The sequence below is a fragment of the Lissotriton vulgaris genome, chromosome 7, assembly GCF_964263255.1.
Source record: "Lissotriton vulgaris chromosome 7, aLisVul1.2, whole genome shotgun sequence".
Classification (NCBI taxonomy): domain Eukaryota; kingdom Metazoa; phylum Chordata; class Amphibia; order Caudata; family Salamandridae; genus Lissotriton; species Lissotriton vulgaris.
Window position 1 is genome coordinate 1,297,435,636 of NC_141695.1, and position 20,698 is coordinate 1,297,456,333.

Below are 20,698 nucleotides of genomic sequence, written 5' to 3' on the forward strand. Positions count from 1 at the left end.
GAAGTGATTGCTGTAAATGTTGTGTTTTATAATTGTTGAACAAGCTTTTATGATATTTTTATATCGAAATAAAGCCTATCAATCAATCAATCAATCAATCTATCGATATACCTGTTATAGACCTCATTCCAGCAAGGGACATAGGACTTGCAAAGGTCTCAACATGGATTCATAATTGTAGGAAATGGGGCTACTAGTTGAAGGTGGTGAAACCCCAATCAATCAGCAACCACAATTCTTGTCAGGGTGAACCACAAGCAAACTCCAAATTAACCTGTGTTTAACCCTCTGGAAGCGTGACCCAAAAGCAGTCATGCTTAACTTAGAAGTAATGTGTAAACTATTTATGCAGCACAGAAACAGTAATAAAGTGATAACACAACACCAAAAATCTTACAATAATTTAGCTAACATAGGTAAATTTTTATACATTGTGACTAAAATCACAAATATCGAATCAGTAGTACTGGAGGTGTGCAATTTTAAAGATGTAGGTTAAAATAGTGATTAAAAGCCCCAAGCACCAACTGTGGTTATTTGATAACGCAGGACCAGGACAAAGTCACAAATTCAGGCCGACCGTGATGGAACGCGGGCCGGCTACGAGGACCAAGTTAGGCCTGCTGAGAAATGTACCTGAAGTCCTGTATGTAAAGTGTTACCTCTTATGTTTTTAGAGCATTTTTCAATATGTGATTATCTAACACAAAGACAATTGATGCTGGGTGGAGCAGTGTCCTATCACTGGGCATAATGATGGTGGTTCCTCTCCAGTAGAATCGGGATAGGAACACTTAATTTAGAGTCAAAGAGAAAGAATGTTTCAATGCATCTTCATTAATTAGAGAAAATGTTACCACATCTAGAGGCAAAAATTGTATGACCCAAATTAAGAATTCTTTCTAGACTATGTTGTCCTCTATCGTGAACCTATTGCATAAATCTTTAGTAAGTTCAGATCAGACGCTTTACACACCAGCTATAGTGCTAAAGGAATTAGTTTGATAGTCCTACAAATAAAAAAGTAATATTCCACAAAATGGTTGATAATCATGCAGATGTGGTTTGCACCTTGTGAAAAGGTATTTGTACTGGAGATTAAGAGTTGAATCTAGAGTTAGTTGGATAGTACTCTGCCCGTCAGAGTGGAGGAGGACATTGTGTCTGCCGGTAAAGAGTCAAAACATCGAGTTTTTATTATCTACTAGACATAATATTGAGTAAAAAATATAGAATAGACATAATATCGACTAGACAGAATATAGACTACCAAACTATCGACTAGAACATTTTAATATCGAATAGAATGGACATAATATCGAATCAAAAATATAGAATGGACATAATATCGACTAGACAGAATATAGACAACAAAAATATCGAATTTAAGGTAAGTTAATATTCATTTTTAATTTTTGTGTAATATAATTTTGTAGCGGGTTGTGGGTTTATAGGGGAATAGGGTGGGAAGTAATTTAATTATAATTAATTAAATATGTTATTTTATTTATTGGTATTTATTTAGAATTAATTGTTAATTATTAATTGGTAATTAATTAAAATATAATTGGTAATTAATTTTAAATGATTAATTGATAAATATGTTAATTTTAGTCGTTTATTTTCTGTAGCGGGTTGTGGGTTTATAGGGGAATAGGGTGGGAAGTAATTTAATTATAATTAATAAAATATGTTATTTTATTATTTTGGCATTTATTTAAAATTAATTATTAATTGGTAATTAATTAAAATATAATTGGTAATTAATTTTAAATGATTAATTGATAAATATGTTAATTTTAGTAGTTTATTTTCTGTAGCGGGTTGTGGGTTTATAGGGGAAAAGGGTGGGAAGTAATTTAATTATAATTAATAAAATATGTTATTTTATTTATTGGTATTTATTTAAACTTAATTGTTAATTATTAATTGGTAATTAATTAAAATATAATTGGAAATTAATTTTAATTGATTAATTGATAAATATGTTAATTTTAGTAATTTATTTTCTGTAGCGGGTTGTGGGTTTATAGGGGAATTGGGTGGGAAGTAATTTAATTATAATTAATTAAATATGTTATTTTATTTATTGGTATTTATTTAAAAGTAATTGTTAATTAATTATTAATTGGTAATTAATTAAAATATAATTGGTAATTAATTTTAATTGATTAATTGATAAATATGATACATTTAGTAATTCATTTTCTGTAGCGGATTGTAGGTTTATAGGGGAATAGGGTGGGAAATTATGTTATTATAATTAATTAAATATGTTATTTTATTTATTGGTATTTTTTTGGAAATATTTGTGAATTAATTATTACTTTGTAAATAATTAAAATATAATTGGTAGTTAATTTTAATATATTAATTGATAAATATGTTAATTTTAGTAATTTATTTTCTGTATCGGGTTGTGGGTTTATAAGGAAATAGGGTGGGAAGTAATTTAATTATAATTAATTAAATATGTTATTTTATTTATTGTTTTTTATTTAGAATTAATTGTTAAATAATTTTTAATTGCTAATGAATTAAAGTATAATTTGTAATTTATTGTAATTGATTAATTGATAAATGTGTTACTTTTATTACATTATTTTCTGTAGTGGGTTGTGTGTGTATAGGGGAATAGCTTGGGAAGTAATTTAATTGTAAGTAATTACATTTTTCCAATTTTTTTTGTGTCTATTTTGTATTTATTTTTATATTGTAAATTAATTTATTGGTAATTAGTAAATAATTAGTATTAGTAGGTAATTGTTATTATTAGTTAATTTTTATTTGTAATTTTAATTGATTAATTATTATATTTTATAAAATTGTAAAATATTTTAATTATTTTGTAATTGGTATTAATATTTATGTTATTTATATTTATATATAAAGTATTTACATTCCCTACTATTGCACTCACTGGAGTGGGAATAGTAATTTTTAACCCTACGCTATCCAACGCTTTCCCTACTGTTGCACTCTCTGGAGTAGGAATAGTAATTTTTACCCCTACGCTATCCAACGCTTTCCCCACTGTTGCACTCACTGGAGTGGGAATCATAATTTTTACCCCTACGCTATCTAATGCTTTTTCTACTGTTGCACTCTCTGGAGTTGGAATAGTAATTTTTACCCCTACGCTATCCAACGCTTTCCCTACTGTTGAACTCTTTGGAGTAGGAATAGTAATTTTTATCTCTACACTATCCAACGCTTTCCCTACTGTTGCACTCACTGGAGTGGGAATAGTATTTTTTACCCCTACGCTATCCAACGCTTTCCCTACTGTTACACTCACTGGAGTGGGAATAGTAATTTTTACCCCTACGCTATCCAACGCTTTCCCTACTGTTGCCGTCAGTGGAGTGGGAATAGTCATTTTTACCCCTACGCTATCCAACGCTTTCCCTACTGTTGCGGTCTCTGGAGTGGGAATAGTAATTTATACCCCTACGCTATCCAACGCTTTCCCTACTGTTGCATTTTCTGGAGTGGGAATAGTAAATTTAGGCCTTTCGCTATCCTACAGAAAAAATATTGTATATGTTTTATTAATAATATGTATATATACATATATATATGCACCAAACTCCCGGAGACCAGGAAAAGAAGGGTCGCACATGCCAAAGGATTCAGTCTCCACAAGGTTGCTTATTTAATTTTCAGATTTGCATGTTATCGGTTCACTCGGCAAGACAAACAAAAAACCGGCGTGTTTCGCAGCAGCCCCTGCTTGATCACGGTAACTTACAAACAAACAGTTACTATTGGTTTACATATGTTTTGAAAAGGTGTGACATCATTTCCTGCAGCATTTGGTCAATACAAGTCCATAAGCCTTATAGGACATGTAGTTTTATATATTATGACAAATATAAAAGCGTGCAAATTTACAAAACCTTCTCGGGTGCACTTTCAGTTAAAGTTTTTTCCTTTTCTTTTTGGTTACATATATACACAAAATGCAGTGTATTTGACCCCATTTGATATTTAGATAATTTCAAAAATACCAACACTTATTCACTTTTTTTTGTGCACAGATTATTTAGAACATTTCAATACATTCTATTTGCTGTTTTATAATAGTTCTATTAAGGATCACTAGAGGTGCACATAAAGTTCCTCCGACTGGTTTAAACCATTCATGGTCATTGTTCTGAATTTTTTTTTTTTTTAAAACCTTTATTGACATTTCAACCAAATACAAGTATGGGCCTACAATCCCCGGGGCTGGCCGCTAAGCAGTTAGATTAACAGAGAGCAGTTTTTAATCACATGCAGCACCTCGGAGAGCAGAATCACCACGCTAGCGTACTCTTGGTCACTGAACAGCACAATTAGAAAAACAGGAAATAAAAGGTTTTCATTTTATAGTATTGGATGGAAGGATCAGGTGCCGAACAATTTCCCAGCAGCAAAAAACGGCAGGCAGAATAGTAAACATGTCAACAGTAAACAGTAATCGGTCAAATCAATGGCGCTGAAACAGGCGGTTCAGGATGCGAAGGAATATTACGGTCAATTCGCGCCTGCTAGTCACCTGCCCTAAGACCCAGGGAACACCACGAAAATTGAGGCACAGATGAAAAAGCAGTGATTGATACCAAAGGAAACCCACTGCACTGACCCAGAAAAAGAAAAAGACAAAGAAAGATAAGAGAAGAGAAAATAGGCCATAGAAACAAAATAAAAACGAAAAAATCAGCTTCCAGCACTGGGTCCAAACGCGCCACTAGGGCGCCCATCATGAGGCAAGTCGGCTGCTGGGTCTCAAAAATCAAGTCAGGGCTTGCTCCCGGTCCTATGGTTCCATCTGCTGCCGACAGCCAATGATTGACCTGGGCCCTCACCATCGCGTAAAGCGCCGCAAGTTCCGCCATTACCATCCGCTAGGAAGGGCCACATTGCGTTTGTTCCGCCAAGTTCCATACGTCCGCAGGCATAACGTTCCCCACGGAGAGGCACCTTCTCCGGGGCAGGAGACGCCGGAGCAGAAACAAGCCATGAGGGACGGGCCAGCAGCACGCAGCAACGCGCGGCGGGACCCCCACCCCGGGGCACCAGCGGTGCTAGTGCCGGGCCTCCGGGCCGGGGCCCCCCGCGACGCAGCACTGCGCGCCACCCATCACCTCACCTCAGGTACAGCTCCAGGCAGCAGACGGTTGCAAAGTAGTCCAGAGCAATTTCCAGAAGTTCCAAGGACCGGACCCAACCACCCTCCTCAGTCCGTTGTTGTTCACTTTGGACCCGGGTAGACCAGCAATCGAGACCCCGGCTTCCAGTCAGGGTTAGGCCTCAAAACATTTTCGATGTTACTTCACCCCAGAACATCAGAAAAATTCCGTGGTCCCACCATCGGGATGCCGACTAGTTCACCCACACGAATCCGGGGCAGGAGATCAGGATATTCGACAGGATAAGCTAGCGTAGGACGGAGGTCAGCGGAGCCGGGAGACTATGCGGCCATCTTGGTTGGTGTCTTAGCTCCTCCCCCTGTTCTGAATTTTAAGATATGTCGAGATTCCTTTTGACAGAGTATTTTTCCAAATTTCCTCCCCGTTTATTGTCTATGACTTGATCAATGCCATAGAATTTCAAAGTTTTCCAATCCCCATTGTGGACCAATTCCATGTGTCTGGCTATTGCGTATATATATATATGTGTTTTAAAATTAAAACATTTTTTTTAAGTTACATTATTTATTTATTTATTTTAAGTTTATTTAAGTATTTTAAGTATGTTTAAATTAATTATATTTAATATTATATTAGTTTTAAATTACTTTTAAGATATTTAAAAAATTCGATATTTTGACTTTATATTTTTTCCTATCGATATTTTGGAGTCAATATTTTTGTACTTACCTGTTTGTAGATAGGAAGTCGATAATCTGGCATTCTATATTTATACCTCGATATTTTGGCAAGCCGATATTTTGATTGTCGATATTATGTCAGTGATAACAAAATCTGTAACAAAATCGGCCGAAAACCGGCCCCGGCAAAGAGCTCGGAGAGGGGGCGGAGGGGCGGGGGGCCCAGCACTTTGCAAGGACATGTTTTCATTCTCATCCAGCCCTGGCCCCGGGCAGAAAGGAAATGTGTGAGGCCCCCCTAATTTGCATACAGCGTGAAATCAAAGAACATGACATCACAGGAAGTGCCATCAATTGTTTATATTTAAGCGACTTTGGAAGAAACAACTTTCTTGGTGAGGTTATCAGTAAAACAATAACCTAAATATTAACACTATTAGAATAAGCACATATTTTACATTTCAATTAACAGGACATACATTATGTTAGTTACACTGGCTGGAAAGGTTTAGCCTAGGTCTCTCCAAAACGTATAAGTTCAATCAGATGTTAACAATTTGTTTCCAGATTAGTGCATTAGATACGTATATGTGCTTTCAGTATTTATATAGGACAGGGAATGGGCCCCTCAAATCAATTAGCGCTTGACCATGTCTATGATACTCACACAAGGGACAGCCTGTTGCTGAGCTGCCCCCACCATGGTCCAGCACATCAAACCACAGGGGAGGGCCTTTCCTCCCCTAGCACTTGCTGCATCGGGTAATGGCTGGGATACCTTGATGAAAATATTCAATCCCTAACTTCTAAAAGTGAAGAACATGCTACACCCAACCTATCCCTTGGGATCCACCTGGGACAGAAGTCAGCTTTCCATCATTACTTTGCAGGACACTGAGCGTGCCTGTGGTTTCACCAAGAAGATGTATATATGGAGGTTACCAAATGTCACTGAGTTCATTTTGAGGTTTTCATTCCATGACACCCTGTCCTAAATCAGACTCCTATTCTCTTTAACATATAAAGAATACTGGGAAAGTTATTCGTCTTTCTTCAAACAAGCTATCTTGGTTCTCCTACTTGACCAAATTGTTTGATCTTGGACAAATCATGTTCTTCCTATACCTTTAACTCCTTATCAGCCATTCTCTCATGAGCTGACTGGCCATTATCTCAAAGATTTTATGCTGAGTGCTGCTCGTTCTGGGGTGATTCATTCCCACTGTTTACATTTCTCAATTTTAGCAACTCTAAAGGTGAAAATGTTTAATAAAGTGACCTGTGTATGGCACTTCCTTTGGTACAAGTCCTCCATCCCAGTTACCATGTTAGTAAATGCTGCCCTCTTGCACCACTGTACAGGAAATACATTGTTAAGACAATGCCACTAGGCTATGCTGCTTCAGGCTTACCAGCTACACTGTTTGTTTTATACACCATATTGATTAGACTACTTGTCTGAATCAGTTCCTTGGCAAGCAAAAAAGGGTTAGATGTTTGATATCCTGCAGGAACTTACTATAGTATGCTGTGCAAACCATCTAAAGGAAAAGCAGAGCAATCCAGCAAACTGCCGTCCTCTTTCGGTGGGCCTGCCTAGACTGGACCATGGCTGTGATGTCCAGGGGAGTGAAGGCCTCTCCTGACTTGCAGCGCTGGACCATTGCTGTGAGGTGTAGGTGAGTGGGCTAGTGGTGTATCAATGATGCCATGGGTCATGGTTACTGCAAGAGAAATGGACCACTCTCGTCACTCCCCCCGCCCGATCACTAAGACGGATATACAATACATACATCATTCTGGTAAATATGGTCCAAAGCACCCTGGGCTCCAGTGCCATTGAACCTTCTGCACTAAGGATGCCTAAGACCCTGGGAGGGGCCACATTCCATGGGCCTCGCAGTCATAATTCTGTAAAAGACAGACATAATCTAGGTACATAGGGGACCTAACACCCTACAGTTCCACTTTCACAGGACCTGCTGCACTTTAATTAGCCACGTCTCTACAAGGGGTCTCACAATCATGATCCTATGATGCGAGGCGTGGGAGCGGATGAACATGGTTGAGAGAGGAGGGGAAACTGTGCCGTAGCAGAGGTGCATTGAGCCCAGGGGCTAACAAGGTAAATTTTTCCTCCGTCCACTGAATGGACAGTAAGATACAGCCATAATGTAAGTACTTTGGTCCCAAAACCCCACAAGGCAACAGTGACATTGCACTTGCTATTCTATATATAGCTACAACCCTCAGAGCCATGGTCCAGTGCTGGGAAGCCTAGGACAGAAGGATCCCTTTCTTGGGTCTCGGAGCACTAGACAAAGGCTTTAAAACCTAGGAGAAGATAGGCTTTTCCGGGTCCTCACAACTCTAGGTCATGGCTCTGAGGTGCATGGGAGAAGGGACCAGTGGAAAATTATAGGCTTTGATGCAAGTCAACGATGCTGGACAGTAAAACTCAGCAATACATTTGGTGCACTGGCTCCTTGCCACCTGTGTACCCTGGTGCCATAGCACCTGCTGCACTGATAGCTACACCCATGTGAGAGCAACCCTCCCCCATGGTCTCATACCCATGGAATTGTGGCTCAAAGCTCATGGGTGGGCACTCCCTGTCCTGGGCATCCAACCATGGCTGAGGGGCCCAGGGGAGAATCTGCCCTCAGCCTCAGAGTGCAGAAACATGTCTGTGAGGCCTATGAAAGAGAGGCAAGTTGCATAGCAATAGTGCTATGGCCCTGGTGCAAAGGAAAAGCGTCCCCTCAACTTTGCCCACTGCCTGCACACTAAAATACTGCCATAATTCGGGTACCTTGGGCACCTAATACCTCGGCTTGGTACTAGGTATAGCTGAAGGAGTCTACCTCCCTTGGGCCTTGCAGCACTGGACCATGGCTTCGCAGCCTAGAGTGCTCCGCTCCCAAACCTGTCTGACTTGGGCCTCTCAACCATGGTCTAGAGCAACGAGGCCCAGGAGAGCGGAGTCCAGTGTAATGGCGGCATCTTCCCTGCGTCTCGCAACAACAGTTAATGGGGGTTTTCTCTGCTGAACATTCCCCATGATCCAGAGCTGTAAACAGCAGGGGGGGGGGGTAGGAGCTTTTCCCTGGGCCTCATATCTATAATCTAGCATTGTGAGGCCAAGGGGGTGTGGTCCCATGCCACTATGTCCCCAGCAGTGGTCTAGTGCTGCTAGGCCAAGGGGAGGGTTGTCCCATCTCCAAAGTGGGTCACATCCCCTGGTCCTCAAATCTACTGGCTGGTGTGGCAAGGTCCATGAGAGGAGACCCCACAGACTTGGCCCTCACATCAATGGTCTAGTCTAGCTGCAAGTCTCAGAGGAGAAGAGTCTCCATTCATCACTGAGTCCCAGGAGAAGAGGGCTAGTCCCCTGAAGCTCACAGGCGTGGTCTAACACTGTGAGGCCATAGGAGAGTGGCCAATTTCCAATTTTGGTTTCACAGGGTGCTTTGTGCCTTTTGAGACAGATTGTGTCTGCTGAGACATCCAAAGTTTCTTGCATAGCCCAGGAACTGCAAGTCACATAGAAGACTTTTGGATTTTAAATCTCTACCTCTGACACAAACCATCATAAAATAATTCAGCTGGAGACTGAGTTTATTGATTGTGATTGCTATTCATACTATATGTGATTTTTAGCCTGCTACTGCTTCCTGGAGTAAGCCTTAACTACTCACTAGTGCACAGTTTGAGTGACAGGAACCCTGGTAGTCATATGGAATAAAGTGCTTAAGATTTTAAACACCAGTAGCAAATATCAGTTTCTAGCAGTGTCTAGTAGTAACATCCACCACAGGACTTTTACCAAGTGGGTATGTTTTAGCCAGGGAACTGTGCTATTTAACATCTAATCTCAGCTTTACCATTTCACCTGAATATGAGGGAAATAAACACCTAACTAGAATTACATTTCCCTGAGAAGGGTACCCACATTGGCCAGTGAACTAGCTGTAAATGTGGAACAAGGAGCCACAATTTTTAACCCCGGCCTCCCCCCTGAACAAATTGTGTGTTCTTGGGCAATCACTCTTCTTAAATTATTGCTGTGCTCCTTTTTTTGGCAATGTTGGGAATATTTTGATTCCATTTAAAAACTGATAGAAAGCCTATGATTACAATCTACCTGCCGTATTATGACTTTGGCAGTTGGACCGCCACAGTACAGCTGCAACCAGTCAGAGGCTGCAATATGCTGGTGGTGCTGCATCACCGCCGAGCATATTTTGATTTTCCCTACTGCCATCCTTTTCATGGCGGTGAGACTGCCATGAAAAGGGTGCTGGTGAGGCAACTAAGGGGGTCCTATGAGGGCCCCCTTGTGCCTCTGTGCATGGGGTGAGTGCAGAGGGGATCCATGTTGTGCCCCCCTGTATTTTTGCACCTCTAGTTCCTGCACGGGAAGGAATGCATGAGATGGTGCATTCTATACTGTGCAGGAACATACTGCTGCAGTCTCAGGGCAGTGCCTTTCTAAGGCTCTCCTGTGAGCCTTAGAGAGGCACCGCTGCAGCACAGCCGCCCGCCAAGGATTACATTTGTAACCCGGGGGGGGGGGGGGTGGTGTGGGGATGGCTTTGGCGGTCCTCCCATGGAGCACTGGTGTGGCGATCCACAGGAGGGCCAGTGAGCATATTACGAGTTGCCTCACCCCCATCCGTTTCATTGCGGTGAGACTGCCATGAAAAGAGTGGTGGTGAGGCAACAAACGGGCCCTAACAGGGCTCCCTTGTGCCTCTGTGCATGGGCGTGTGCGGGAGGGGCACATGTTCTGCCCCCCTGTATTTTTGCACCCCTAGTTCCTGCACGGTACGGAATTCATGACATGGTGTATTCCTTACCGTGCAGGAACGTACAGAGGCAGTCCCATGGTGGTGCCTTTCCAAGACACTGCGATACCAAAGGGGATGATGGACGGAGCGTTTGAGCAAATCAAACACTCACCCCTAGTCAACTGATCTGGGTTTAATCGATCATCATTCTGTAGCTCACTCCACCACCCCAGTTCAGACATGGCCATATGTCCCTTGCTCACTTTGCCACTGGATTCAAGATAGCCTGGCTGATAAGGGTTATGAACCTGAAACCGGTCTCAGGATGCTTGTTTCCAGTCCAGGGAAGACATGGCTTGGCAGTTGGTCGGCTGGGAGGGGGGCCCTGGGCAGCTGCCCACACTGCCCATGCCTAGCACCGCCCCTGCCTTAAAACACTTCCAAAGTGTCCTCAGTTTAGTGGCCAGTTCATATACATGCTGCCTTTCATCCCGCTACAGCGGTTTCCGTGAATCTGAAACCAGCGGCCCTCTTCATTCTTATGGTGGTGCTGTCCTCCCGACCTTGGCTGGCCGGTAAATATTGTCCAAAGTTTGCCACACACTCTAGGAAACACACAATGAAAGGTCGAATTTAGCCTTGCAGCAATCCTTTATTGAGCAGAGCTGGAAACGTCGCTGGAAATATCATGGCCTTGCCCTACGCGTTTCGGAGCCCCTGCTCCTTGTTCACGGGCTGGAGCGCTGTGGACAGATGCAAACAGAAAAAAGTCCAGCAATTAGCTGTTATATCCCCATCTAGTGGCCTATGCAAATTTAAAGACTGCCTGGGACTTGCAGTCCTGTTTGCTTAAACACTAAACATTTGCTCCATGTATAATACATTTAGGGATGCATTACCCCCGACTTGTCTCTTAGTTCACTAATAGCATCGTCATCAGGGCAGGAACATGAGTGATCCTCAGTTCATGTTTAAAAACTCTCACTTTTAATAAATAATGTCAATGCAGTGATGTAATCTGATTTTCTAAGATTAAATGCTTCCACGTGTTTAAGAAATACACCTTTTTTGATTTTTGAATACACTGTATCATATTCTAACATGAGCTTTGGTGCGTGATTTACTAGCCAAATATTTTTATGGCTGGTCTCGTGATCTATGAGCCAGCTGAGCTTTGGCTCGACTCTCAATGGGGTTCTGTACATTATGACCTGAAGACTGCACCGTCATATAAAGTCTGTGTAAAGTTAGCCTCCACACTTCAGCTTTGTCAAAGAGGGTTTATTAACTGACAGGTAATACAAGCCCTATCCATCCAAGAAGGCTTATTAAGTGTCAGTGGAATACAAGCCCCATCCATCAGCAATGGCCAGCTCCTTGTAAATCATCCACAACTCTACAGCATTCAAACCTACACATTCTAGTCACATAGCAACCCCAAGCTGTTCCAGAACTGATTGAAGATGCTGTCTGGTGAGTTCTCGAGCTACTGGTGTATGCCTAGAATGCCACACATTTCCCTCCCAATACAACAACTAAATTATCAAATGGACATTAACTTATACACAAGTTACAGCATGGAAGAGTGCACTAATACACATATACATATCATGATTTCGAAGAGTGCAGTGTGGTCACAGAAATACAGTGATAATTATACTTATTCATTAAGTCGAATTGGTTTATATACCACCCTTGTACTTTTTGCCCCTGTACTGTCAAGATTCTTTCTCTATCGTTATATTGTGCCTGTCACCATCCTTGCCTTCTTTCCACACTGCTATCCTTCTGAAATTCCAAATACGATGATCACTGGTTTTGACAATGTTCTTGAATAATTTTATGATCCTTATGAGATCACTAAACTTGTCAGTCAAACTCCATCTCCTTGGAATATTTATCTTCATCCAATCTCCAGTGCACTCCTTTGTTTTCTTTTCTGCCACCCTCTTATCAAAATCCTCCTTCCTTGTCTTTGCTACCTCAGTTTCCTTATCCTCCCAACACTCTTTAGTCCAAGACTCACCACCTGCCCCCAGTACTTTCATCTTATAAACTCACGAAGCACCTACTTGATTGTTCAGAGATCCCTTTTTTTAAAATGTATTTTATTGTCAAATTGCACATATGGTGCAGGGCTCTGCACTCCAGACACCACTGCAGTCTCAAACATTGCCTCAGCATGAAAGCAATCAACGTTTTAAACGAACAATTAAGATACATGAATGGGTGTACCAAGCAAGATTTTTCAAAGAAACCTCCCCCTCAAGTCCCCCCCACCATCACCCTGCAAAGTTGTGCAGTGTCCACAGAGTCCAGTCCATGATCACCCTTTATAAAATGAAAACATTTTAGCATATGTACACACGCCCGACCCCCGCATTAAAACAGACCCATACGCCCCCACAATTATTCCCCAGGAAGGTCTTCTGCCAACTCTGGAGGCTCCAGCCACAGGCCACGGTACTCCGCCCAACGTTTCCATATTTTATAATGCTTACGTGGACAACACCTAGCAAAAAAATTGGCTGTTACAACACCATACAGAAGTCCAGGTCATTTTTCCACGCTGCCACCGGCGGGGCCCGCGGATCCTTCCAAGCCTTTGCTATATTCCGTTTTGCCAATGTGAGGCCAAGTTGCATAAGATGTCTTTTATAAACATAGGCCCTATTCCTTCCATGATGTGTAAAAGGGCGAACTGTGGCGTACGTGGGAGCCCCCACCCCAACACCTCCGACAAACAGGCAAAAAACCCCTCTCCAGAATCGGTCCAGGGACCTGCCGCTCCAAACAGTGTGTAGAAATGTGCCCTCCTCCCAGCCACACTGAAGACACCCTGGGGAGGCAATGAGACCCACCCGCCACAGTCAAACCCGGGTGTAGTAGGCCCTGTGTAAGTATTTAAATTGGATGAGCTGGAGACGCATTACTATGGCTGTCTCCCGGGGGCGGCCAGCGCCGCCCTCCAATCCTCCTCCTCCAGTGTGCCCACATCCTCCTCCCATATCTCCCGGAGCCTCTGTAACGTAGGGAAGCAATGAGTAACCAGGGACTGATAAATCCGGGATATCTTCTTAGTTTCTAGATCCCCCATAAACACTTTAGCCTCCAAGTGGCTATATTCAGGGAGAGACTATAGACCTGCTAGGCTGGGGGACAGTGCATGGCGAAATTGGAGGTAGCGGTAAAATTGAGACCAGGGCATGCTAAATTCCTTTTGTAAATCTTAAAAGGACTCGAGTGTTGTATCCCTCATAACATCCCCCAGGGTCGATATGCCTCTAGCATCCCAGCCCCGGAAACCCGGCATGGCCACTAGGTCGGACAACCGCCCATATGCCACAGGGGGGTTTCTCGGGTCAAGGTGTTCCACCACCCCATGCGCCGCAGTGCTTGTCTCCAAATTTGAAACACCACCCGTGTGGCTGATGGCAGCGCGCACCCAACGACGCCAAGTAAAGAATGGTGTGTAGTGTGTGGGACCCCATAAGATTACGCTCCAATGCATACGCCGGGTCCTTCCTGTCTCCATACCACCACTCATTAAGGACCAATAGGTGTGAGGCCTGGTAGTAGGAGAGGATATCTGAAGTCGCGAGTCCTCCGCAGTAGGTGGAAAGGTAGCATGTGTGCAACACTACACGTACTGCACCCCCCTCCCGCAAGAACTGACAGAGCACAGAATTCACCAGCTAGAACCATTTGGACGGGATTGGGTATGGGTGATTCTGGAGCTGGTAAAGCAACTGAGGAAGCGCTACCATCTTAAAGATTGCTGATCTGCCATAGATTGTCAGAGGCATGCACAACCAAGTCCTGATATCTGCGCGGACTCGCTCCCATACCGGCACCAGATTACGCTCCCAGGAGATGGCCGGAGATGGCCGGCACCTCCGAGTTTAACATCCCCAGATATTTGAGGCCCCCCCACTGCCACCTGAAGCGTGGACGCCCAATTGCCTACACTCGTCGCCAGGGCAAATAAATACGGTGAGAAGGGGCACCCCTGCCTAGTTCCGCGCCTGATAGAGAAACTGGACGTGATTTCATCATAGGACACACCTGACCCACATAGCATTCAATTATACATGCAAGCTATGACTTGCTTACCACCTAACAGCCCCGATTTCTCCCTTTCCCACTTTCCTAATGTGAGCTGCACTGCATGTTTCAGATAATGGATATATGATCAGCCCTATCCATTTAACTGCATAAATGAAAGCCTTGTCCCGGGTAAAGGACCGTTCTTTAGATACCTTGCCTTTTTTATTGTTTCTGTGCTAACCGTCTGCTGTGTCATTCTCGTTCTACTCAGGGCCATAACTGTTAGCCTATCTGCTTATTTAAGAAGTGTTTTTAATGTGTAAAGTCTGTATTTTTTTTTGATCCCGCTGAATCTACAGTACAGACTGGAATCTTAATGCTCATGTAAAGTGCTCTGCTACCCCCTGGTCTTGCAGCACTATATAAAACTTTTAAAATAAATAAATAAACTGTGGTATGAGCCCACACAAATGGTGTGTGCAAAGATCTGGAGGGCACAGACAGATAAAAGGTGTTAAAGAACCTCAGTCCAATAGGATAGGATGTGAGGGTTGGAGGTGGTGTCCTTTATAGGGCAGGAGTTGCTCTTCATTATCAGTGTCTCATGGTTCATATTGGAAGTCATTAATACCTAGATACATAATGTCACAAACATGTATATTTTCAACTGTTTAATTAAATATATTCTATGATTTATAACTATAGAACATGAAGAGGGTTCTTTACTTAGGGTTGTGTGGATGCTCATGCAAAGCGTGTTCTGTCCTGCTGGGCACAGTCTAGTGTTTTACCAGCCTCTCCCAAGAGGCAAATGAGTAGAATCAATATCAGCTGAGCTCAGCATTGGAACAAATTTCTCAAGGAGGGCTGGAGTACTTGAGTCTCTGCTCTAATACCTAAATTGAGACAATAGTGTCTCTTGAATATATGTACCGACTTTGCAGATCTCAGTGATGTGTACATTGTGCAAAAAGGTTACAGTTGTTGCCATCCCTCTTGTGGAATGAGGCTTGGGAGAAGCCACAGAGGCTTATTTGACAACTGGTAAGCCAACTTGATACACGACACTATCCATCTGCAGATAGATCATTTAGAGGCTGGAAAACCTGTTGGGATGGAACTGTAATTTACAAACAAGTGATTAGACTTCCTAATGGCCTTAGACTTACCTAGGTAGAACTTTAAGACTCTTTTCAGGTCTAAAGGGTTAAGAGACCTTTCAGCTGGAGTGGAGGTATTGGGAAGGAAAGTGGAAAGTGAAATGGACTGGTTAACATGAAAATCAACATCAACTTCGGTAAGAACGATGGGTGGGTCCTCATCACTACTCTGTTGTGGAAAACTGTGTATGGTTCTTTTGAGCAGAGGGCCTGAATCTCACGCACCCTACAAGCTGAAGTGATTGCCACTAGGAAGGCAGTTTTCTATGTGAGATGTTGAAGGGTCACCTTGTGAATTGGCTGAAAGGGGGAACCCATGAGTTTGGAGAGCTCCAGATTGAGCTCCCAGGGAGGATAAGGAGGTTGAATCGGGGGGAAAACTTTCTTTAGCCCCTGTAAAAAAGCTTCAACTACCTGAAGCTGGAAGAAGGATGGTTGGGAAGGTGACTTATTTTATGCCTTAATGGTAGCAAGATGTGCCTTTATGGAGGCTGATTTTAACCCTGACTTAGCCAAGTGTACGAGATATGAAAGAATTACCTCCTCCTGCCCTTGGGTCGGCTGGAAACCGTTTCTTACCAACCACATGTAGAATCTTTTCCATTTAAATCCATAGGAATGCATTATGGAAGGCCTTCTAGATGCTTTCAAAATGATCTTACTGTCCTGAGGAAGTCCTAGCTGGCCGATCTGGAGGACCTCAGGAACCATGCAGCTAAGATCAGCAATGGAAGATTGGGATGCTGTATTCTGCCGTTCAGCTTGGAAAGCAGGTCCGGCCTGCATGGAAGCCCCCTGTGTGGATGCTGTGAGAAATGTAGAAGGCCTGGGTACCACCATTGTGAGGTAATTGAAATTTTTATGGTCAGATATGTCCCCTAACGTGTACCCCAACGTCTCCATGTACGAGTTTAAAGTGCATGTAACTTCCCTCCGCAACCGAATCTGAAGACGCAAATACATTTGCGTCCAACATCAACATGTCCTCTATCAGATCCACCATGAATGGATTGATAATTCAGTTCCTAACCATGCCATGCCAACGTCTCTACATGGTGCACTTTCACGTTTTCCTGGCTCTGCCGAGCTAGGCCCTGATTTCTGCCCTCGAACCACTTCTGTCTCTGCCTCTGAAAGCTGCAGCGTGGAGATGCATCCCTGACCTCTGCCTTACTTCCTGCCAAGCGAAGCGGTGCCTGGCTCAACCTGGCCTGCCTGCCAAGACAGTATTTTGCCTTCAAGTTATCTGTTCAGCCTCCTCGAAAACACATTCCTGTCTAGTGATTTAGGTAAACAGCTCCCCGGCTGCAGAGCAAAGAGCAAGTCTTCCTGTCTCCATGCAAGTAATTTACAGTTCCCGTTGCCATAGTAGGCCCATGGCCCCGCACGTAGACACGTAGACACATATGCACGCACTAGCATTCAGTATAGTATAGCTTCTGCCCGAGAGACCTTTTACTCCAGATAATACATCCTCCAAACATAAGATACCAGATATGTTATAGGTCCAGGTCGTTCTGACATCCCAGACTTCTGTCTCCTTTACTAGTGTTAAAGTTCTCCCCAGTTACACGTCTATGTCACGTCATGCTAGTTGCGCGCGCATCCACTCTGCAGAATCCTCTATGCACCCACCCACCTATGACACGTTTCTGTGACGTTTCCAGCACACACCTCCGTGTACACCCTTGTACACGCCTTTTCGCTACGCACATGTGTTCTTATCACTAATCACGCCTATTGTATCCATCGCCATTGTACAGTTTTACTATATATGTCATGTACTGTTAATAAATCGTTGACATCTTTTTGCCATCATTGCATATTCCCCAAACCCTTGTATTGATGGAATTGATTTCCATGGCTCGAGCCATCCTGATTAAAGCCCGTATGACTCAGACACCCCGGACTCTGACTCTCATTTGATTGAGCTATTCTTTTACTTGTCAATAATTATAGGGAAAAACTTGTACAGTAAATTATATTTACCACAATTGTCATGGCCAGTCTGGTGCTGTCCGTATCATCCTCGCTCTGGAGTTGGAGAGTTTGGTTAAGACTTAAGGAATGAGAGGAAGAGGTGGGAAAGCATACACAAAGTCCCCTGACCCATTGATTAAAAGGGCATTCCTTTTCAACCCTGGCCAGTAATATTTTGACTTGAAGTCTTTGCATTTTTTGTTTGTGTAGTCAGCGAAGAGAACGATGCTTGGATGACTCCTTCTTGGAAGATGACTGCCACCACCTCCTTGTGCAGAACCCAGTCTTGCTGATCTTCAAAGTGACGACTTTGGTGATCTGCCTGAGCATTTTGATCTCCTGGCAGATGGACTGATGTAATGGACAATTGTCTGGCCAGAAGTCAATGCCAGATCACCTGAGCCTCCAAGGAGAGAGGGCGACAGCGTGTCCTTGCCTGCTTGTTTAGATAGTACATAGTGGTCATGTTGTCTGTCTGGACCAATATGGAGCTAGTCTGGATGGGGGGATAGAAGGCCTTGAGGGCTTGATGCACTGCCCGTAGTTCTAGCATATTGATGTGTTATGCGTGGGCCCATGTAAGCTCCCCAACACTGAAGGGAGGCGTCTATGATCAGAGATTGTGTTAGCCGGGTTTGATGGAAGAGAATTCCCACCAGAAGATTTCTTTGATGAGTCCACCATGGGATGAATGATTTTGCAGCTTGGGATAGTAGAATCCTGTCATCCAATCGAGCGGTTTTCTGATCCCATTTGTCCTCCAGATCTTGCTGCAGGGATTGCATTCTCAGTCTGGCATTGGGGACTAAGAAGATGCAAGATGGCATCGACCCCAGAAGTGAGGCAACCTGTCGCACGAGGGATGAGGAGAGTGAAGAAGTTGGGTGCACTTCAGAGTGATAGATGATAGTCTCGCCTTCGAAGGATACCTGTGCTGCAGTCTAGAGTAGCACCCAGATAGTGTATTCATAGAGTAGGTTGGTGAACTGATTTTTACAAATTGACCTGAAGGCCTGTCCTCTCAGCGGCAAGACGCCGCGGCATTAGTGCGCTTTATAAGAATTTCAGTCAGTCAGTCAGTCAGTCAGTCAACAATACTAGGCAGAACTTATAGTGGTCTCCCACACCCTGAGGAGATTAACTCTTTAGAAGCCAGTCGTCAAGGTATGGACTAATGAATAGTCTCTGGTGACGTAGAGCCGCTGCTACTACAGCCATGCATTTGGTAAACACTCGAGGGGCTGACTTCAATCTGAATGGAAGAACTTTGTACTGGTAGTGTTTGGTCCCTACCATGAAGCGCAGGAACTTCCAGTGGCGTACGGTGACTGGTTCATGAAAATATGAATCCTGAAGATCTATCGAGCACATCCGGTCTCCTTGCTGTAGATGAAGATATATTTGATGGAGAGCCAGCATACAAAGTTTTTCTCTTCGGATAGATTTGTTTAGAATGTGATGGTCCAATATAGGTCAGAATTATGCTCTGTGATCTTTCTTTCATACTAGGAAGTACCTTGAGTAGACCCCTTTTTAGGTCTCGACTAGCGTGGGCTGCAATTGCGCAGTCTCGCTGGCGAGATTTTATGTTATCTCAGTACTGGGGCTTGAACTCGCCTCTCTCTGCCTCTCTCTTCCATTGGCTATCTTCATAAATGGAGGCTAGCCATTGGAAGAGATGTGTGTCACTCAGCTCTGTCCCCTTGCTCGAGCAGATTTGTGGGCGTTTCTTTCTCTTTTTTTACGCCTGACCCCTTTTTTCATCATTCAGAGGTGGGCCATTGTGGGCGTTTCCTTTTTTTTTCTTCTTTTCAGGCCTTTTTTTTCGTCATTGGTAACGTCTCTGTTTCCGGGATGGATGTAGCGATTTGCAAGCACGTAGCATTTTGTTCTTTCTCGTTTTTTGTTATCTAATGTGTGTTTTTTGTTGTTTGTTGTTTAATTTGTAGGTCCACCCCGTGTCCTGTCGTCCCCTTCTACCGTCGTGCATGGACTGCTTTGCCCAGTATGTATGCTGCTGTTTGCGTCTTAGAGGTAAGCCATTTTGTCTCTTTTACTTTTGTTCACTTTGTAGGTCCACCCCGTGTCCTTTCGTCCCCGTCTACCGTCGTGCATGGTCTGCTTTGCCCGGTATGTATGCTGCAGTTTGCCGCTCTTAGGTAAGCCATCTTGTGTCTGTTTCTTAACTAATGTTTTTTTGTTCCTTTTACAGGTTTACCCCGGTCCGTGGATGTTCCGTGCAGCGTCGTGCAAGGATTGCTTTGCCCGGTATGTATGAGGCTCTTTGCCGATCTCAGGTAAGCCATCTTGTGTCTGTTTAACTAATGTTTTTTTTTTGTTCCTTCTACAGGATTACCCCGGTCCGTGGATGTTCCATGCAGCGTCGTGCAAGGAGTGCTTTGCCCGGTATGTATGCAGCTTTTGCCACTCTCAGGTAAGCCATCTTGTATCTGTTTCTTAACTAATGTTTTTTTTTGTTCCTTCTACAGGTTTAACCCGGTCCGTGGATGTTCCGTGCAGCGTCGTACAAGGAGTGCTTTGCCCGGTATGTATGAAGCTCTTTGCCGCTCTCAGGTAAGCCATCTTGTGTCTGTTTCTTAACTAATGATTTTTTTTTTGTTCCTTTTACAGGTTTACCCCGGTCCGTGGATGTTCCATGCAGCGTCGTGCAAGGAGTGCTTTGCCCAGTATGTATGCAGCTCTTTGCCTCTCTCAGGTAAGCCATCTTGTGTCTGTTTCTTAACTAACGTATTTTTTTGTTCCTTTTACATTTTTACCAGGCCCGTGGATGTTCCCGGCGGCGTCGTGCAAGGAGTCTCAGGTAAGCCCTCTTTATTTTCTTTCTTATGTAATGTGTTTATTTTTATTAACACTTTACCCCGTTTTCGTCTATTAAAATTTTTTTT